General features: G+C 37.7%; 1 long non-coding RNA gene across 1 annotated transcript; it reads left to right on the forward strand.

Annotated features, from left to right (window-relative positions):
• Positions 1 to 16293: 16293 nt before the first annotated feature.
• Positions 16294 to 19088, forward strand: LOC146425010 (uncharacterized). The gene is made up of 3 exons (XR_014847115.1): positions 16294 to 16390; positions 16507 to 16580; positions 18843 to 19088. It is a non-coding gene; the product is annotated as an uncharacterized LOC146425010 (long non-coding RNA).
• Positions 19089 to 19406: the final 318 nt, after the last annotated feature.

A 19406-nucleotide genomic window follows, 5' to 3' on the forward strand; every position in this document is an offset into this window, starting at 1 on the left:
AGTAGATAACTCAGTTGGCCTTTTTAGAATTACCTTTTACAAACGTAATTATTTTTTGTGAAGATTGTTTAGTTATTAAATTCTGGCTCTTCTTGATAAAACAAAAACACTTTACCCAGAAATAAAATGTGATTTAACATATGTTCTGGTCTCATTACACTATAAATAATCTCTAATGAAAAAGAAAAGGTACACATATTTTTCCAGGGAAACAGTGTCTTTTGTGTGAGACTGTCTAATACTGAACAAATTGAAAACTGAACTCCAAAGGCCTGACTGATTGTGACAGCAGCACTTTTCACCAGCTGATTGAAATTAGCAGTTTCTTTCGGTTGTCCTAATTAAGACCAATGGGAGTTCTGGAATTCACCAAAGGTGTTTCAAATTGCTCTCTTGTTTAGGTGTTGGTGGTATCAGCTTCTACTTTATTCAACAAATGGTTTAGTCTAACTTGAGAACAACTCCTTTCTTAGGGTGCTCTTTCAAGAAATGCTTGGATTGATACTTTCTATGAGCTCTTCTTAATAGAGAGCACTGCAGTTAGTGATGAAAAGGATATAATTTCTGGTGAAAGATTAATGCATGGTGGGAGCAACTCTGACAAAGTGAATACAAAACTGTTACTGAACAAGCAGGCACTAAGGACTCACACACAACACTGCCTTCTATAATGACTAGACTTTTCTGCTAAGAAAAGGCTGGACCTGGAACATACTCCGTGTGGGGACACCATCACTTCCAGTGCTGAGTCCTGCAGGAACATTTCATAGTTTATCATCTGGATGCCTGGGGTTAGAGAAAAGGTTGCACTAGAAAGGAGCACACAGCATGTGCAAGGAGCATCCTGGCTGCAGGTGCAGAAATCTCACACAAGGGAGATGTCTGGATCTCCATGTGCTCTGGGGACTGGCAGTGCCACATTTTTTTTCTTAGCAGTGCTCTACGCTTTGTGATGACTCTTACTCCAAAGGGTTGTGTTTAAAAGGGGGTCAGATGAGGAAAGCCCAATCTTTTGTTTCATAGTACGGCAGATCAGCATGCACCTGCATATGGCAGACACAAACTTAGTTCCTAGAGCATCCTGGGACTGTATTTAAACTCTTTTGTGCAGTGCAAATGCTGTGCTGACCAGTCTGGCTGCAGCCTGCTGCTGCAACTGCACACAGCAAACCATGTTTGCTGACACTCAGTACAAACCTGCAAAGGAACTGAGGAAAGCATGACTGAGAACCACAGGGCATCCTGCAGCTCTGGTCCGCAGACCCTCCAGGGTAGCAAATTGCTGCATTTTGGTGTGACTAAACACTCACTCCACTACATACTCAAAGTGAGGTCTGGAAAGTGAGAAAGTACCTCAAGATCCCACATCTGAGGCTTGCCCAAGGTTATTGCTCGTGATGAATCTGCTGCATAACTGTAATTTTACAGCTATTATACATGACAGTTCTTCCATGCTCAGAGTTTAATCTGGTTATTAGATATATGCCTATAAATTTCAGACTTTCTTCTTAAATGGATTTCAAGCACATTAGGAAGTCGTAAATTAAGTGCTACTATACTTGAGAGAAAACTTTAGTATTGAATTTTTCTTGTAAAGTATTCAAAATCTCCTAATTTTGTCTTCATTGCTATGAAACAAATGGTTGTAGAATCATAAGTCATTTAAGATAGCCATTTATATGGTGTCATTCAGAGAATGATGTATTATTCATCTTTCATTGAAGTGAAAAAAATTCTTGAAATAAAATTTGTATAGTGAGTTGGTTGGTTTTTTTTTTTTCCCTTGGGAGATTAATGGGCCATTTAACTGAAAGATGGATGTGTTGTATTTCATCTTTTTTAATGTAATTATTACAGAGGGAGTGGAGGGTTTCGACATTTACAAAGATAACACTGTCCTGTGCTTCAAATGTAATTGCAGTAGCAATGTTTCCATCTTGTTTCCAGATCTTTACAGATGAATGTTGGAAGGAAGGAAGAGTAGTTGTTCATGTAAACACTGGAGTGTGAGTGACTGTATTCTGGCCCAGAATCCAAATGCCATGGCCTGTATCTAAGTTTTCTTGCACCATAAAATAAGTGACTTGTCCCATAAATGTTGTTGAGAACATCTGAATCATCATCCAGAGCTTAGCCAGGTATGAGCAGCACTTGGGTCAGGCTAGAACTCTGCCAGAAGCCTTCCTAGCAGTTAACTCCTATGGGAATGGGCTGAGCTCAAGCCCAAATCCTATTCAGTTTCCCACAGCAGGAGGAAAACCAGCTCCCACAGGGACTGGAACACACGAGCTACCAGCAGAGCAGCAGAGGATTAGGGAGGGACTGCAGAAAGGGGAAGGACAGCCAGGTATCCCCACATATGGCACAGTGGCACTAATGACAAGGATTATAAAATGTATATTGATCCTGATCTGTGGCAAATTCTCACAATAATTTCTGTATGTTTACAATAACAAAAATTAGGTCATTGGTATGCTTTGCATTTGATATCGGCTTGTATGGATGGATCATGACTGACTTTTACAGCAGCCACTCAGAATTGGCTTGTCCTTTCAAAAAAATCAATCTCCATAAATATAGATTTTTTTTTTTTTGTTGTTATTACCTAATTTTACCCTGTTCCCAAAAAATATATTTGTTTTCCCATTTTTTACTGACATAAATATTCTGTGTGGGGCACTTATCACCTGAAAACCCTTCAGAAGCAGCTCAGTTTCCTGAAGAGGTCAACTCCTTCTCCAGCTGCACCTATGTTGATAAAAAGGGACTCCTGTGGTCTAGTTGGAATTATTTTCCCAGCGTGAGAGGACAAGTGGCCCAGATCACACAGGCATTACTCTCCCCACAGGAAGGAAATACAAATATATAGGTACACATATGTTAACTTTGCTCAAAACTGCTGTTAAAAAGCCAAGCTGGATTAACATGGAGTCAGCTTCTTTCAGCAGTGAGGTAAAAAAAATTCTAAAGAGACAAAATACTTCAAGGCAAGTTCACAAATACGAAAAATTTCCAGACTTACTGGTCCTGTCACATTTAATTTAACTGATGACATAAACACTAGGCAGGGTTACACAGAATTATTTTATGTTTTTTTGTGAACCACAATTCTTTTCTCTATTATATTCTTCAGCACTTACAATTGCCTTGTGAGCTGAAGTGAAATGCATCATTAATCCCTGAAAAGCACCTTGTGTTTAATTATTTAGACATGTAGGGAGATTAGGCCTCTTAAGACAGAAGTTCTTTTCAAATAACATAGTCTTAATTTGCTTCTATTTTCTCCTATTCTTTCTTTCTATTGTCAGATTTTTGAGATTTTTACAGTCATATTTTTATATTATTCTGCATTATTATTAAATTCACAGTGGGCATTAAAAAGTCCTTCTAATGGAATATATTTTTCAAGGCAATGAATGTAAATTCCCTGAACAAATTTATCATTTTCTCAAATATGTGATTGGCTTTTCTCCTACCAATAGGAAGTGAATTCTTAAATATCTTCACATATTTGGTGGCATTAAAATGCACTATTCTTTTAAGCACTGGGAAAAATTTTAGCAGTTTTCTGAAGTTCTTTCATTTATCAATGATAGATAACAACCACATCATTTGGAATTTTTGTAAGGGTTTCCATATTTCTGAAGAAATTGTTAATTGGTCAACCTGAAATCATTCAGGTTGAATGATTTGATGAGTTTATTCAATTAAAAGTGTTTCAGAATGGTTTCCAAATTTTCAAAGCAAAAGGTGTTTTCTTGGTACTTCACTTTCTTTTTGGTATTCAAGTTTAAAAATTGTAATGGGAAAGAAGGGTTTTCAAATCCAAAATTAAAAAAAAAAGAGGTATCAAACATTCTAAAAGCTATATATCAGAAAATACTACTGGCATGTTCACAGGACTGAAGCTCTTAATTTTGCTGTGTTCATTACTTGATGGAGAGCTGATAAATTTCAGTGAGCTTCTCCACTGTGATATCTCAGAGCTGACAGGGTATCAGTATGCTAGATTAAGTGGCATGAAAAGTTGAAGAGGTATTCAATTAAAGAAGGATTGAAGAACTGTCATACACTTAATGCTTGTTGACATGAGAGTGATTTTTCCTTTTTTCTCCCCTGTAAGTAGGGCCTGTCAAACAAATATGATACTCTTTTTTGATAAGATTCCAGTTTGGTTGATAAAGTTAACCACAGAGGCATAAAAGGTCTAGACTTTAAATAGTTTTTGTGTTAATATCACATGACATTCTGCTTGAGACACTAGCACTATGCAGTATCAATAAAACACATATTAAAATTGGTTATTAGATAGTTTTCAAAAGGTATTCGTCAAAGGACAACCATTGTCAAATGTGGATTTTGCACTGGGATTTCACAAAGACCCAGTGCTACTCAACATTTTAACAAAAGATCTGCAAGTAAATGCAAAATCCCTGCTCTTAGAATTTGAAGATGACACAGAAATGTTTGAGTTTTAATATTGATGAGTACAGGCAGCCATAATTAGTCATCAAGTAAACTGGGAGAACTCATCTCATATGTGTTTTAATATACCTAAGGATAAAGTAATCTGCCAATGAATAATGAACACAGGCAGCATCTTCATGGGGTAGACTTTGATTCTACAATTATTGTAACTGTGGAAAAAAAATCCAGGGTTTATGGCAGATGGGACCTTAACTTGGCAAGACTTAATTCTTGGATACCTACATGAAAATAAAAGGTAGTGAACCAGAGAAGATACTGTAGGAGTACACTGTAGGAGATATTGGATAAGAGAACTCTTAAGAGCTCTGTCTGTTTAACTTCACAAAAAGAAGATTGAATAGTAACTTGATTACAGGGTGGAAACCAGATATTAGTGGTATCTTAATCTAGCTGGTAGAAGCACAACAAAAAACAGTAGCTGGAAGCTGAAACCAGACATGTAAAGTGGAAAAAAAGCCATGACAGTAAAAAAGACTTCAGCCATTTGAAAAAGCACAAAAGTGATGGACTTTCCATCTCTTGATTTTTTCATTGAAGTCTGATGGAAAGGGTTACTGCATGTTCTCTGACTTCAGTGTATAGTAGATTGTAATCCAAATTAAATATTAGAAAATTATTTATCATGTGTTCTTGCCATGAAATCCATGACAACTACATCCGTTAGGTCCTGCCTTAGTACATGTTGCATAATTTCAAGATATTTAAAACCTAACACTGGAGGCAGAAATGGAAATTTGGTTGAAGCTTTAAATAGAGAATGACATCCCCTCTGTTTCTTCTAGAACAGAAATTATAGCGAATAAAATAATTCTGCTGGATACATAATTAATTGTTTATTACTTGCTCAGTCATCAAAATGATCACAGATAATCATAGTGTAAAGAGTCATAAAATCAAATGGAAGACGTCAAAGAGGTAGGAAATTAAATTTAAGAGAACTGTTTGAACACAGAGGGCCTGCCAGTCACAAGAGAGGGTTACCAGAAATAAAAATTGGGTACCTTTGATGTTTGTAGAAAAATAAGTTCTTGATTATCTTAATTAAAAATGACTCATGGGAACCTTCATTTGAATAATAATACAGATCTATGATGAGAGAATTCAAAGGAGTTGGGGCAGGTCTACAATACATTAATTCAGCTTTGGTACTCTATGTTTTTTGCCTAGGCTTGGTTTTTCTGGCAGCAATCACAGAAGTTTGAATGCTTTTATGAAACACTGAGACAGTGGAACATCTGATTACGGGTGATTCTCAACATTTTTGATCCAAGACTAGCAAGAGCATCTGAAGGAAGAGCTGAGATGCCATGTATTTAGGAAACTTATGCATTCATTGCTTATACTGTGCTTGGATTAGGACAAGAATATTAGCTCATCACTTCAAAAACAAGCCACAAGTCTATGGGAATGGGTGACACGCTTCTCAGGGTCCTGAGGGAACTGGTGGATGTTGTTACCAAGTCATTCTTTGTGGTATTTGAAAAGTCACGGCACTCAGGACAACTACACACCTGTCACATTCACCTCTGTACCAGGGAAGATCACGGAGCAGATCCTTAGGGAATCAATGTCAAGGCACACTCAAGACTAGCAGGGTATCTGAGGCAACCAGTGTGGTTCACCAAGGGCAAATTGTACCTGACCAATCTGGTGGCCTTCTACAGATGGAGGGACTGTGACAACAGACAAGGGAAAGTCACCTGATGTTGCCTCCCTAAACTCCTACAGATTGTTTTCAATATGTTTGCAACATGACACCATTATTGCCAAATGGGAGAGTCATGGATTTGAAGGATGAGCTATTCTGTGGATAAGGAATTGCTTATCCACAGAATGCTGATGGACAGAGCCAGAGAGCTGTGGGCAATGGCCCTGTGTGCAGGTGGAGGCTGCTGATGGGTGCTGTCCCTCAGGGCTCTGTCTTAGGGCTGCTGCTGTTTCATATCTTTACCAGCCACTCAGACAGTGGGATCAGGTGCACCCTCAGCAGGTTTGCAGATGGCATGTAGGAGAGTGGTGCAGCTGACACAAGAGAAGGATGGGATGCCATCCAGGGCCTCCTGGACACACTTGGGAAATGGGCCCAAAAGAAACCTTATGAAGTTCATTGTGCCTGAGTGCAAAGTGCTGCACCTGGGTCAGGGCAGTCCCAGACACGAGCACAGCCTGGGAGAGGAACTTGCTGAGAGAAGCCTTGTGCAGCAGGATGTGGGGATGCTGTTGGATGAGAGGCTGGCCATGAAGCAGCAATGTGCATTCACAGCCCTGGGGTTTAGCTGCATCCTGGGCTGCATCAAAAGAGTATTGGCCATCAGGTCAAGGAAGGTGAAACTCTCTCTTTACTCTGCCCTTGTGAGATCCCAGATGGAGTGCTGCACCTAGCTCTGGGGTCCTCAACACAAGAAACACATGAACCTGTTAGAGAAGGTCGAGAGGAGGCCACAATGGTGGCCAGAGTGGTCAGATGTGGTCAGATGGTCAGAGTGATGGAGCAACTATTCTACAAAGGCAGGATGAGTGTTGGGGTTGATCAGGCTTGAGATAAGAAGGCTCCAGGCAGACCTCATTGCGACCTTGCAGTAACTTAAAGGGACTTATAAAAAGGAGGGAGAAGGGCTTTTTTCATGGGCAAATAGTGACGAACAAGAGGCAATGGTTTTAAAATAAAAGAGAACATATTTATGTTAGATGTTAGGAAGAAATTCTTTACTCAGAGAGTGGTGAGGTACTGGCACAGATTGCCTGGAGAAGTTGTGGATGCCCCATCCCTGGCAGGGTTCAAGGCCGAGCTGAATGGGGCCCTGAGCAACCTGATTTAGAGAATGGCAGAGGGACTGGAACAAAATTATTTTTAACGCCCCTTCCCTACCCTTCTACTGTCATATAATTCTATGTTTGACTGAATCAAGGACACAAATTTGTAAAGGAAAGTAATTAAGTGCCAGCAAAGAGCACAGATTGCTGTTAGTCACTGCATGCGCAGTGCAGGATGTGGCAGGTAAGTTTTGAAGACATATTCCTGATGAGTCCGATGACCTCTCCTGAGAAGTGTATAATGGTTTCCTGTAGGAGTTCTGCAAAGTCATTTTTGTGTTTGACATCCTTGATCCACAGGGTGCTAATATATCTACGTGTACAACAGACCTTTATACTGAGCTTGAGCCACAAATATTAGTTTAGTTTATGAGCAAGTCTGGAAACAGACAGAGCAAGAGGTTTCTCCGCAGTTTCAGCTGAAATTGCTCCAGTAGGTATAAAATACAGAAATACTCACTGAAGCAAGGATATCAACAGGTGTTTTTTTAGATATAATTGGAACAGAAAAAGTGGAATCTAAGCTTTGCATTCGTTCTCTTTCCAGAGCCCCTACTGCCAGTGAATATTACTCTACAGAATTCTAGTCAATGCTTTACAAATATTTCTGATTCCAATTTTGTGAAGTGTTAGATATGTCAACATGCCAAACTAGATACTAAAGTTATCTGTCCATCTCACTGTATAGTCAGTTAATTACTTTAGTCAATATTAGGTGATGAGGAAGTTGAATACATCACATTCAACATATTAATTTCTGAGTGACTAATGAAGGAACACTTTCCCATCATTTCAGATTAAATTTCCAGTGAAAGCCATAAGGTCTACACCTGTCACCACTAAACCAAGCTTAGTTACTTAACATGTGAAAGCAGGCCAGTGCAAGATGCTATTTCACACCATGCAATCTGAATACATGGTCTGTTTAGAAAATATTAAGTTTCTGTTATGAGTTACCACTGAATTTAGATCCTTATACTAACCCTCTTAAGGATTGGTCATTCCCTATGTTGTGCCACATTTTACTCAAAGTGTATTCCCTTTTATTTCATCAAGATGAAATAGCATAAATTATTATTCGGTTTTCTTTGCCTTTTAATTTTTTTGTTTTAATTCCTTGGGCCTACAATATGAACAACAACAAAATTACTCATAATGGTGCTGGGATACTTTATTAAAAGCAGCATTTATTATTTAAATTGCTAGTTGTTTCTGTATAATACTTGCCTGAGGTAGTGAATCTTTTCTCTTCTTCCTATCTGCCACAGTTAAATTATATATAATTATTACATAATTACAGGTGTGCTGTCTTCCTTTGCAGGATAATCATATGTGTGACTCAAAAAAACCTGCAGGTATTTAGATAAAACAACCTGGTAGGTCAATTTTGAAAGTACCACATTTGCTGAACAGTCTTGTCAAGTATTAACATCACAGCTATAGCTCCAAAGATGGAAAAAAAGAACTGTTTGCTTAGTTTTTTATTAGCATGCAACAGAAAAAAGAGAAAAAAAGAGCTCTTGTTTATAGTTTATCTGATAAGAATATGTCTTGTCTTTAAAATATTAGGATTTCATTATACAGTATTTTTAACTGAGAGATGTCTTGATCCACCAATAACCTTATTGACTAATTATCTTACTGGGTGTAACACTGGTGGTCATTATGCATCAGTAATGGATAGATATGTTGGTGCCATATTGTCTAAGATGCTGAACTTATAATTCAAAACTGAGTCCGTGGTAGTAATCTTACATAACTTTTCATTCATTTATGTTGCCTGAGAAAATTAAGCTTCTGCATTTGTTTTACTGACCAAATATCTGTCCAAACTCTTACTCAATTGTAAAATTTCAGAGCCAGTACTATGGTGCTTAGATTGGACTGTGCACACTGACAGTTCAGAAGAATCAGGAACAGTGCTTTTTATTACCTTTTGTACTTGAGATTTCTACATTACTTCTACTTATCCATTATGTAACTGCTACCAATTGTAAAGCAACCTGGCCTATTGGGGATGTATATTTGTATATCATCTGATTTCCCTACAGTACATTTCAAAAGAATTTTCACCAGCACTATTGTCAGAATCTGAATGGCTTCCTTTTGCTTGTATTTAATGTAAAATAAGCTTTTCTTTGCATCATGCATGGGGGTTATTTTAGCCCCTTTTAACTGAAAGGGCTAAGTTATTTTCAAAATCCTTTTTCTTTTCTTTTTCCTTTATAATGCTATGCATTTTGATTTTTCAATGATACTAGTAATCGTTGTCAATGAGGTTAAAAACTCCTGATATTGGAAGGCTACCCAGCACTTAATGGGAAAAAAAGAACTTAGAAAATACCTTTTCACAATACAATGGAACTTTGTCATCAGGATACTGCTTGGATAAAACAGACAAACAAAAAGATAGAGTCAGTACAAAGTTAACCCCCCCATATTTTAGCAGCTGCTGCCACCTGTAGCTACCTCATTCTAATTCAATACCTCTGCCATGGAGCTGTTGAAAGGGTGGATAACTTGATACTGTCTCAGTCTGCAGGAAAGAAGGAGTTGTGGTTGTAGCCCAAACACAGAGCGCAGTCTGGAGGGAAGATTCTTATTGTTAGTTCCAGAGGATATGTCACTTTTCTGTGAAACAACTATGTGGATCCTCTAAAAAGTAAGAGTTTTATCAGCAGGCAGTCAAATAAAACAACATAAACCTGTGTGCCAGGTATGCGCAGCTGTATCCATCTCACTCCATATTCACTGCATTTTCCTATCCTAATCCTTTCTACACCACAAACAGCTATGGCAGAGGATCCCATTACAACCCAGATGACCTCTCCTGGTTAAAACACAGTTCAAGCTGTCTAGTTTCTTATTATCTAGCATTTGTGTTGAGGTGAACCATAAGAGCTTGAGTGCAAATTCTTTTTAACAGGAATGAGAAAAGGAATGAAAAAGGATCTATCTGCCCTAAAAAGAGATGTGTTCACAGTGGGTCTGTCACCACAATGACTCTGTAGCACATCAAGTCATTAGACCTTGCACTGTGCACAAGGCTGTAACTGTGAGCACTGATCAAGATTTCTTGTCTTTATAATCACTTTTGCTTGCAGCTACCCAGACTTTTGAACTTTCTGGACACAGAGATCCTGCCTACACTGCAATGTACAGCTGCATTTTAACTGTGTGAGACAACAGCATATTTTATTTTCTTACCCAAGAATCTAAGAGGATGCTTTTGCACTAAGAATAGAGAATGAAAAGGGAGCTCAAAAGAAAAGGAAAGATACAACAATTTGATTTGGAGGTAAGGGAGGTTTTTGGGCGAAAACCAAATTATGATGCAAAATTATGTTTGATAAGCACATCTAGGTCCTGTGACAGATTATTGTTTAGGTACACAACTGAAGTCCAAACTCAAAGGAGCGATTGTCCAATTTTTTTGAAGAGCTTAAGAACCAGTAGGCGGAAAGAAAATAGCTGCCTACAGTTCAATTTTCTAGTGAAACAGAGAATTCACTTGAGTTGACACATAGTCGTATAAAGCTTATACTATTCTGCTGATGGGGCAATAAACCTGAAGTCTACCTAAAAGTCTCGCAGATATTTCGGGTATTCTGCAGCAATATCAGTGGATTAGCACTAAATAGATTTAAGCTATGGGAGGAATCTTGACAGATTGGGTCGATGTGTTGAGGACAGCAGCGTGTGGTTCAATGAGGCAAAAGCTGGATCCTGCCCTTTGGTCAGAGGAACCACAGGCAGTGCTATCATGTGGAGACAGGGTGGCTTGAGATCTGCTCTGTAGAAAAGGTCCTAGGAGTGCCCAGGTGGCCAAGAAGGCCAAGGGCATCCTGGCCTGGATCAGCAATGGTGTGGCCAGCAGGAGCAGGGCAGGGATTGTCCCCCTGTACTGGGCACTGGTGAGGCCACACCTCGAGTGCTGTGTCCAGCTCTGGGCTCCTCACTGCAAGAAAGACATTGAGGTGCTGCAGTGAGTCCAGAGAAGGGCAATGGAGCTGGGGAAGGGTCTGGAGCACAAGTGCTGTGAGGAGCAGCTGAGGGAGGAAAGCCTGGGGAAAAGGAGTTGCAGGGGGAATCTCATTGCTTTCTACAACTGCCTGAAAGCAGGTTGTGGCCAGGTGAGGATTGGCCTCTCCTGTCACGTTTAAAGTGAAATGACAAGAGGAAATGGACTTAAGTTGCACCAGGGTAAAGAAATTTAGAAAAAAAAATATTCCTTGTAAGAATGTTTAGGCATTGGAATAAGTTGCCTGAGTGGTGAAATCACTGCCTCTCAAGGCAGTCAAAGTTGTCTGGTTGGGGCACTTGGAGATACAGTTTAGGAAATTGATTACCACCATTGATTATGATGGTGCTAAGTTAATGGTTGGCCTAGATGATCTTCTAACCTTGATGATACTGTGAGGGTATATTTATGCTGGATGTTAGGAAGACATTAGTTACTCTGAGTGTAGCAGTGCATTGGAACGGGTTATGGCTGCCCCATCCCTGGCAGTGTTCAAGGCCAAGTTGGATGGAGCATTGAGTGACATGACCCAGTGAAAGTTGTCCCTGTCCATGGCAGGAGGGTAGTAATTAGATAGTTAAGGTCCCTTCCAGCACAAACTTTTCTATTACTCTATGATTTTATTTTGTCAAAAGATTCCTGGGTGGTGTCAGTTCCAGAATGACAGCACAATGCTGGTAAGTGTTTCATCTAGTGACATTAATCTGCTATCTGCAGATAGCAGATTAGACACTATAGACACCTGGCCAGATCCTCAGCTGATTTAAGTGGCTTTCACACTGTTTGTTTGTTTAGGTATTTGCACCAATTGAAAAGCTTGACATTATCAGACACTGTCTATATAGTAAATCACAGATAATTCTGTATGTGCAAGTGTGGTTTACAGATCTTAGGTATAGTGTCTGTGTATGAGATTACTATACACAGTCTGATTTTTTTTATAAAATACATGCTAAAAGAAAAAAGTAATCCATATTTTAAAAAATATTTCTTTTCAATACAGTAAAGAAATACAACTAGTAAATACATATGCACAAAAATTCAGCAATTATATATACATGCACATACAGGCATACAGAAATACACTGCAAATTGCCTATGACTCCTACACCTTTATTATATTTAAGAACAAACTTGAAGAAAAAATATTTACATGATTAAGTTACCTAGTTTATGTACAAGATCACAATCCACAGTACCATTTGGTGGTTATACTTTGAGCCCTATCTGGTTTAGAATTGCTCTTTGTAATTCCCTTCTCATACAGGATTGAATCCCACAAAAACTGTAGCACCTTACACAATAAAGTTATAAATGGATTTGTCAATCACTTCTGTGGTTCCTTGAGACAGAGTTTTTATCAGAGGCTAAACTTCTCTCAGCCATCCAGAAAGTATTAACTGCATTTGAACGAGCTGGGAAAATGAATTAGTAAAATTAATTCTATTTCATTGTCCCTGTCCATGTCCATAAGATCATTTTATGATCTTTCTAATGCCTTCCATAGATGACTATCAAATTTGAACAAAGCAAGATCAAGACTTCAATGTACACCAAATATACTATATATTCAGGTCATTGACAAACTTCTTGGTATCAACCTAGAGATCTCAAGAAACCTGAAAGAGGAATTAGGTTTCAACTGTTGTGGTTTTTTAGAAATACTGGATATTAGAGATACTAGAGAGTACAAGAAGGAAGACATAATTTAGAGAGCAATGAATTCTTGAAGAATTTCTCATCTGAGGAATCTCTAACAGTATTTTTAAATGACAGAAGTAATCCAGTAATAACAAGGCAACACTCCAAAACAACCATCAATGTTTTTGTAGGACTTCAATTTGGTTTAAATTGTTAACCAACCACTAGAGGCAGGAGGTGAACATTAAGATATCAACTGCACATTGTATTTCCTTTTTTTACATATGTACTAGACCTAATAGATATGGCATTATTTGTATGGTGCAGTACTCAGTTTTTTATTAAACAATTTAACAAATTGAATATATTAGTTAATAAACTGTTTGTTGGAAAAAAATTCTATTTACATGGAAAATAAAGGAAAGGATGAAAATGTGAAAATTGATAGCCTGGAGGAATAATTGGCTCAAAGAAAGATTCCAACCTGTTTCTGAATCCAAATCATTATTTCAGTATTTTCTTCTCCCTGCTTTTATTTATTTATTAGTGTTAGCAATTCTAAGAAATTCTAAAATGTGCAACAGCAACAAGAAAATTTCCAGAAGCACTTGCAAGTGTCTCCTGGAGATAAGTGGCACTTCTGAAATAGCTGCCAAGGAAAACAAGTGCTTGGGGAATCACCCATTTGCCCAAGGTAGGAATAAAAACAGAGCAGCAATCCAAGCTGTCAGTGCTGCCACACAGTGCTCCAGGGCAAAAGGAATAACTATTTCAAATGAAAAAGAGTTTTAGTTTAGTTGAATAATGTCACAAGTGAACTGGATAAATACAGTAGGAGAGTCAATATTTCCACACGCCACAAGGACAAAACCAAAAGTGATTTTGGTATCAACATTGAAATGACAAAACCACAGTGCTCCAAATTTCACTGAAATCAAAACACATATGGAATGTGCATTTTGGAAGGACTTTATGTTATTTTCAGAAGATTATTGCCTACAAAGACAAGGCAACCTGTGCCAGAAATTCATGCCAGAAATTGATCCTTTCCTCACTGCTAGGTGCAATGCTGTGCTCATATTTAGCAGCACCAGCTAGGAACTTCACCCCACATAAAGTCCAAGCACCAGTTCGTGCTGTGAACAAAGAACTATATCATTAGTTCAATGATCTTTTTCTTCACTGAGTTTAAAAAAAAAAAAAGATTAGATGGGATATTAATTGCAGAAAGTTTAAAGATTGTGGACCCACAAAGGTGGGGATTGAGCAGTACAGATAGAACTGCATCAGTCTCCTCCACACTAGTAGTTCTTTCAAGCTACCCACAAAATCTCTGTCCACAAAAGCCCCAAGCCTTCAACATTCTTCCAGTGCTGTGGCACTATCTCAGTTGACTGTTGCAAAAACACCCTTGCAAGAGGCTACACTGCGTCTTTTTATATTGATTCAGCCAATTCAAGATCAAAAACTGCACCTGGTTGTGGCTGTGTGTGCATGTCATAGTCGGAGGCAACACATGGAAGCCACAGCAGATCCAGGTCAGCTGCTCATGGACTTGAGCAGGTTGGATTTGAGCTGTTCTGCACACCTGTCCTGGGGCCACGGATCATTCTTGGGGAAGGATGCCTGTTTTAGTGCAGACACAGCCAAAGATGCTTTGCAATGAAAATGGAATCTCTGGAACAATTGCACTACTGCTGTTGTCTGTGTAGTTCTCAGACTCTGGTCTGTCAGACCTGTCTCCCTGCACATCAGCATGCAGAAAGAACATTATTAACACTTCTGTGCTTTTGCAGGTTTCAGTGATGCCTATCCTGCAGGAATGAACTATTTTTACCACAGAAACATAGTGATATTTAATGGAACTCATTTGAAGGCCAGTACTGCATGTTTGCATCTTTCACGGAAAGGTATTGTTCTAATTTTAATGTAATGAAATTGTCATTTCAGTAAAAATCGCCATTATATTTTAACAACCCAGTAAGACTCTGTTTGACTCTTTCCCTCTTATTGTAGTCAAATGTTCTCTATTCATTGCCATGCAGTTTGCAGCCAAATCATTAAATTAAAATTACTATATTCGTTTTTCAATACATAAGGCAAAAAGTAATTACAAATCAGTGTATGAATCACAGAGGGAGGCCTGGTATTCAGCTCAATAATCAGTGTCACTTCAACAACAGAGTCATAACGATTATTTAAGTTTCTGAACTAAAATTTTCTTAAGAAAAGAATAAAATGAATCAAACTAGAACCATAGGACTGAAAGCTAATTCCTCTGTCTGCTGCAAACCTGCTACTTAGCCTTGGGATAAATTTCTGCTCCATAATGTCTATGTTATAACATATTTTCTCTTGTATTCTAAGCATGAAACTCTTCGATTAAATAGCATGAAGGGGTTAATGGTGCCAAGGTAAGTAATTTCTTTGTAAAGAAAAGAGAATAGCTGACATTATGTGCAGTATAATTATTTTTTATTAATTGAATTGAAATGCTGAACATTGCATTGTGATACTTAGTCATATAATCCTTTGCAATTACATATTCTACAATAAAATGCTTTCAATTAAATTTTATTACAAGTCTACAATTCAAAAAACACCCATCTTTACAACAGAAGCAGTCAGTAGCTAAGCTTTTTGAATAACGTTCCTCAGAAATTAAAAGCAAACTGGGAAAAATTGGCATTATTTTGTCATTTTAGAATTGCAACGTTTGCCCACCAAATCCTACACAATTGTAGATAAAAGGTCCTACAACAGCAAAAAACGTGTCTCTTTTTTTCCTATTGCTACAAAATATTGATGAAGTGTTCTATTGAGGTAGAGATCTCATTAATTATTTGATTTACAGAAAAAGAAGACAGAGGGAAATGAGTGCTGTGGCTAATGCCATGATGTACCATCTTGAGACTTAAGATCTTTTTAATGTATTCGGCAATGATGCAGCTGAAAGAGGAAAGAGGGAACTGAATGGATCCATTAATTTAATTGAAGTGAGCTCTGACAAGAGATAAAACATCTCAGGCTCTGCATCTCTTCAGGATGCATCAGCACTGTAGTAAACAGTAAATGATCTGCAGACGCAGACACAGACACACACACAAACACACGCACACAGCTAAAGGTAGATATAATTTTCACACATACATCTCCACCCGACAAACACACAGAGTGAAAGGTATACATAGATTCTAGAGACCTCAAGACCACACAACACTTCCTTTATGCAGCATCTCAAAGTAATCATCATACAATCATAGAATGGTCTGGATTGGAAGGAACCTTGAAGACAATCTCATTCCATTCGCCTGCTGTGAGCGGGGACATCTTTCACTAAATCAGGTCACTCAGGCTCCATCCAACATTGCCTCGAACACTTCCAGGTATGGGACATTCACAGCTTCACTGGGCAGCACTCTCACAGTAAATAATTTCTCCTAATATCTAATCTAAACCTACTCTCTCTCAATTTGAAGCCATTCCCCCTTGTCCTTTCATTACACACTCTTGTAAAAAGTCCCTCTTCATCTTTCTTGGAGGCTTCCTTCAGCTACTGGAAGGACACAATTAAGTCGCTTTCTACATCAAATGTGCTCCCATGAACAACTCCTGGGTTAGCTATAAGTGATTTAGGCTTCTTACAGAAATTTGCATTTATTATTTTTTTTCTAATTTTTATTTTCTTAACATCTCTTGAAAGGTGAAGGAGAGAAGCAGACTTCGCTGCTCCTTTCAAAAACTCCAGTCCTGCTTTCTTTTGGGTGTGTTAACCCTGCTCCCCCATATGGCAGAGAGAATTTGCTTTAAAAGAAAAATACTCTTTCTAATATGTAAGTTCTTCGTAGTGGTTACCATGAGCATTCTCAATTAATATCATAACCAATTTTTACTAATAATATGACACTGTAGCATTTTACTAATATCAAAGAATAGCTGGGTTCACATCCTGTAATTGCTGTGATTAATATTATGGGGTTAATGCAGCAAGACAGTACTAAAGGGATATACAATGATGCTGTTTTTCTGACAACATTTTCAATAATGGGTTGCTTCCTGACATCTGAGTTAATACCAGGAGAGTTGAATAAGATCAGAAGACATTTAAATACTCATGCTGAACATTCTGAATTTCTTGGTAATTTTGATAATTTCCCACATTATACTACTTACTGGTACCTAACTTCAATATCTAAAAACTGATTGCTTTAAAGCCAGCTTAGCTGAGTCTGTGTAAACGCCTTTTAACTGTGATGCAAACAAACAGAAACATCTTTCAAAGAATGAAGGTTGTCACAGGAAAGGGACACCCTGTGAAGTTAAAGCCCTGGGTAGTTCAAAGTTTTCCATTACTTCGCATCCCAACAGTCTTCCTGCAAACTTAGGGTGATTGAAAGAAACAATTTCATGCAATGTTGAAAGCAAATTGTATTTATTATACACATGGAGAATATAGGGTCCACTTTACTGAAATATGGAATTCGCATTCAAAGAAATATATTTACTTTCTTCTGCCCTATGAACATGCTCATATTTCCCCTTATGCATTCTTTACTCTATGAATTCCCAGTAAAATAAAGACAGTCTTTTGTCTTTTACATTACAGTCACACTTGTTTGAAACAATTCTTTACAGTCACAGTAGTTTGAAACAGTTCTTTACTAAATAAGAAAAAAAAAGGAAATATTTCACCAGCAAGTTGAAAATGAGCATAGTTTCTTAAAGTAGGAGCTGTAAATTCAGAGATACTCAGGGAACTGGGAACAGTGAAGAACAAAATAGTTCTAGCAAGACTTTGAAAGTTCAGGGACTGCTTTTGGAGCCATGGACTCAGCTAGTTAATATCCCAGAGCAGATGGCCAGAGTGGCCATTTTAATATCTTTACATCTGCTTTTGCAGTAGCTGAAACTCTAATGGCATTAAGAAAAGAGGCAGAGCAACTCTCCACTGAAGAAAATTGTATATAGTCCTATATTCCTGTCTGTGTCTAGCCATACATATCAGAGAACTTATTTCCTATCCAACATCAAACATTCAGTAAAAGCAGTTTTGTTCTCTGGCTTATAAATATTTTTTTCTGTCTATATATTTATGTGTCCATATTCAATGACTTTCAGAACAAAAAAACAAGCAGAAAAATACAACGGAGAATTCATAGTGAAATTTCTGCTTGGAAAAACACTCAAGCTATACCAGTATTCCAAATATAAGCCTTTGTCAATTCTAGCATTAGATTTGATTGTAGTATCAACAGGTATTTATTTTAAAACTATGTTGCAATATATAATGTGAGCTTGTTTACCTCCCATGTATCCTTAAGACATTTAAAATTACAAAATTCAATAGATCTAATACAGTATTCACCTTAAATGTTAGCTGGATTTCTGGCATTTAACCAATAGTGCATTTAAATTGTTTAAAAAAAAGATGCAAGGGAAACAATCTCTGTCTCCTTAAAGGAAGTAATTTGAGCTGATTATACAGAGTGCAATGATGCATTAATACATCATTGGATGTGAAATGTGTACAGTGTATCACATAATTCTTTATTTAGAGTTTATTAAACAAGCATTGACCTTCAGTCTTATCATACACAAAACTGTATCCTCATAGTTCGATAAAGTAGGTTGTCAAAGTAAATATTTACAGCAGCTAGTAAAATAAAATCAGGTTATTTTCACTAATGGTCCATAGCGATAATTTATTTTTTGAGCAGCTATATTCTTGCTGTCAAGATGAAGTCCTTTCTGGCATTAGACATCCCATGCAAAGTGAATCCCTGAAAGCAGGCAACTGATTCAGGGTGGTATCCTGTAGCTATTAAAGTTGAATTTTTGAGGACAAGAATACCAGAAGCTTTAATAAATTCCTTTACAGTGGCTCAGCTTTTCTGATTGAGAAATGAACCAGCAACACTGCCTGATGCTGTGCTACTGAACATAAAAGAACACTACTTTCCTGGCACAAAAGAGGAGTGCATTCAGTTACATTCTCTCATCAGGATAACTAGCAGCATCAAATAACCATAGAATCTGCAGTATAACCAGTCTCACAGGGGAAGAAAATGACAAATAAATCAATTACCTATAACTGAGTATCACTGTGATGCCATTTCTTGAAGGAAGGGCCTCATATAAAAACACACAAGTGATAATGGTTGTGTTGAGTAAAGCTACCTATCTATTTCTAGTATTAAACAGTGCTTCTTCTTAGAAAAGCTTTCTTTGTGGTTAAAAATACAGTTTAAAAAATCTTCCAATATTATCAGTGAACAGAATAAAACTTCTGTACCAAGATTATTCTACTGAAAACCAAAGCAATGAAAAGAGAAGTTTGCAATGTGGTTCTGTATATGTACTTATTCCTGCTCTAGGTATTATATAAGTTATCAAAGCATTTCTGGAGAGATACTGTGTTTCTGTCATTTCTGTCAATTTGAGT

This window comes from Lichenostomus cassidix, chromosome Z, assembly GCF_008360975.1.
Source record: "Lichenostomus cassidix isolate B80296 chromosome Z, HeHo_3.0, whole genome shotgun sequence".
In the NCBI taxonomy this organism is placed as follows: Eukaryota; Metazoa; Chordata; class Aves; order Passeriformes; family Meliphagidae; genus Lichenostomus; species Lichenostomus cassidix.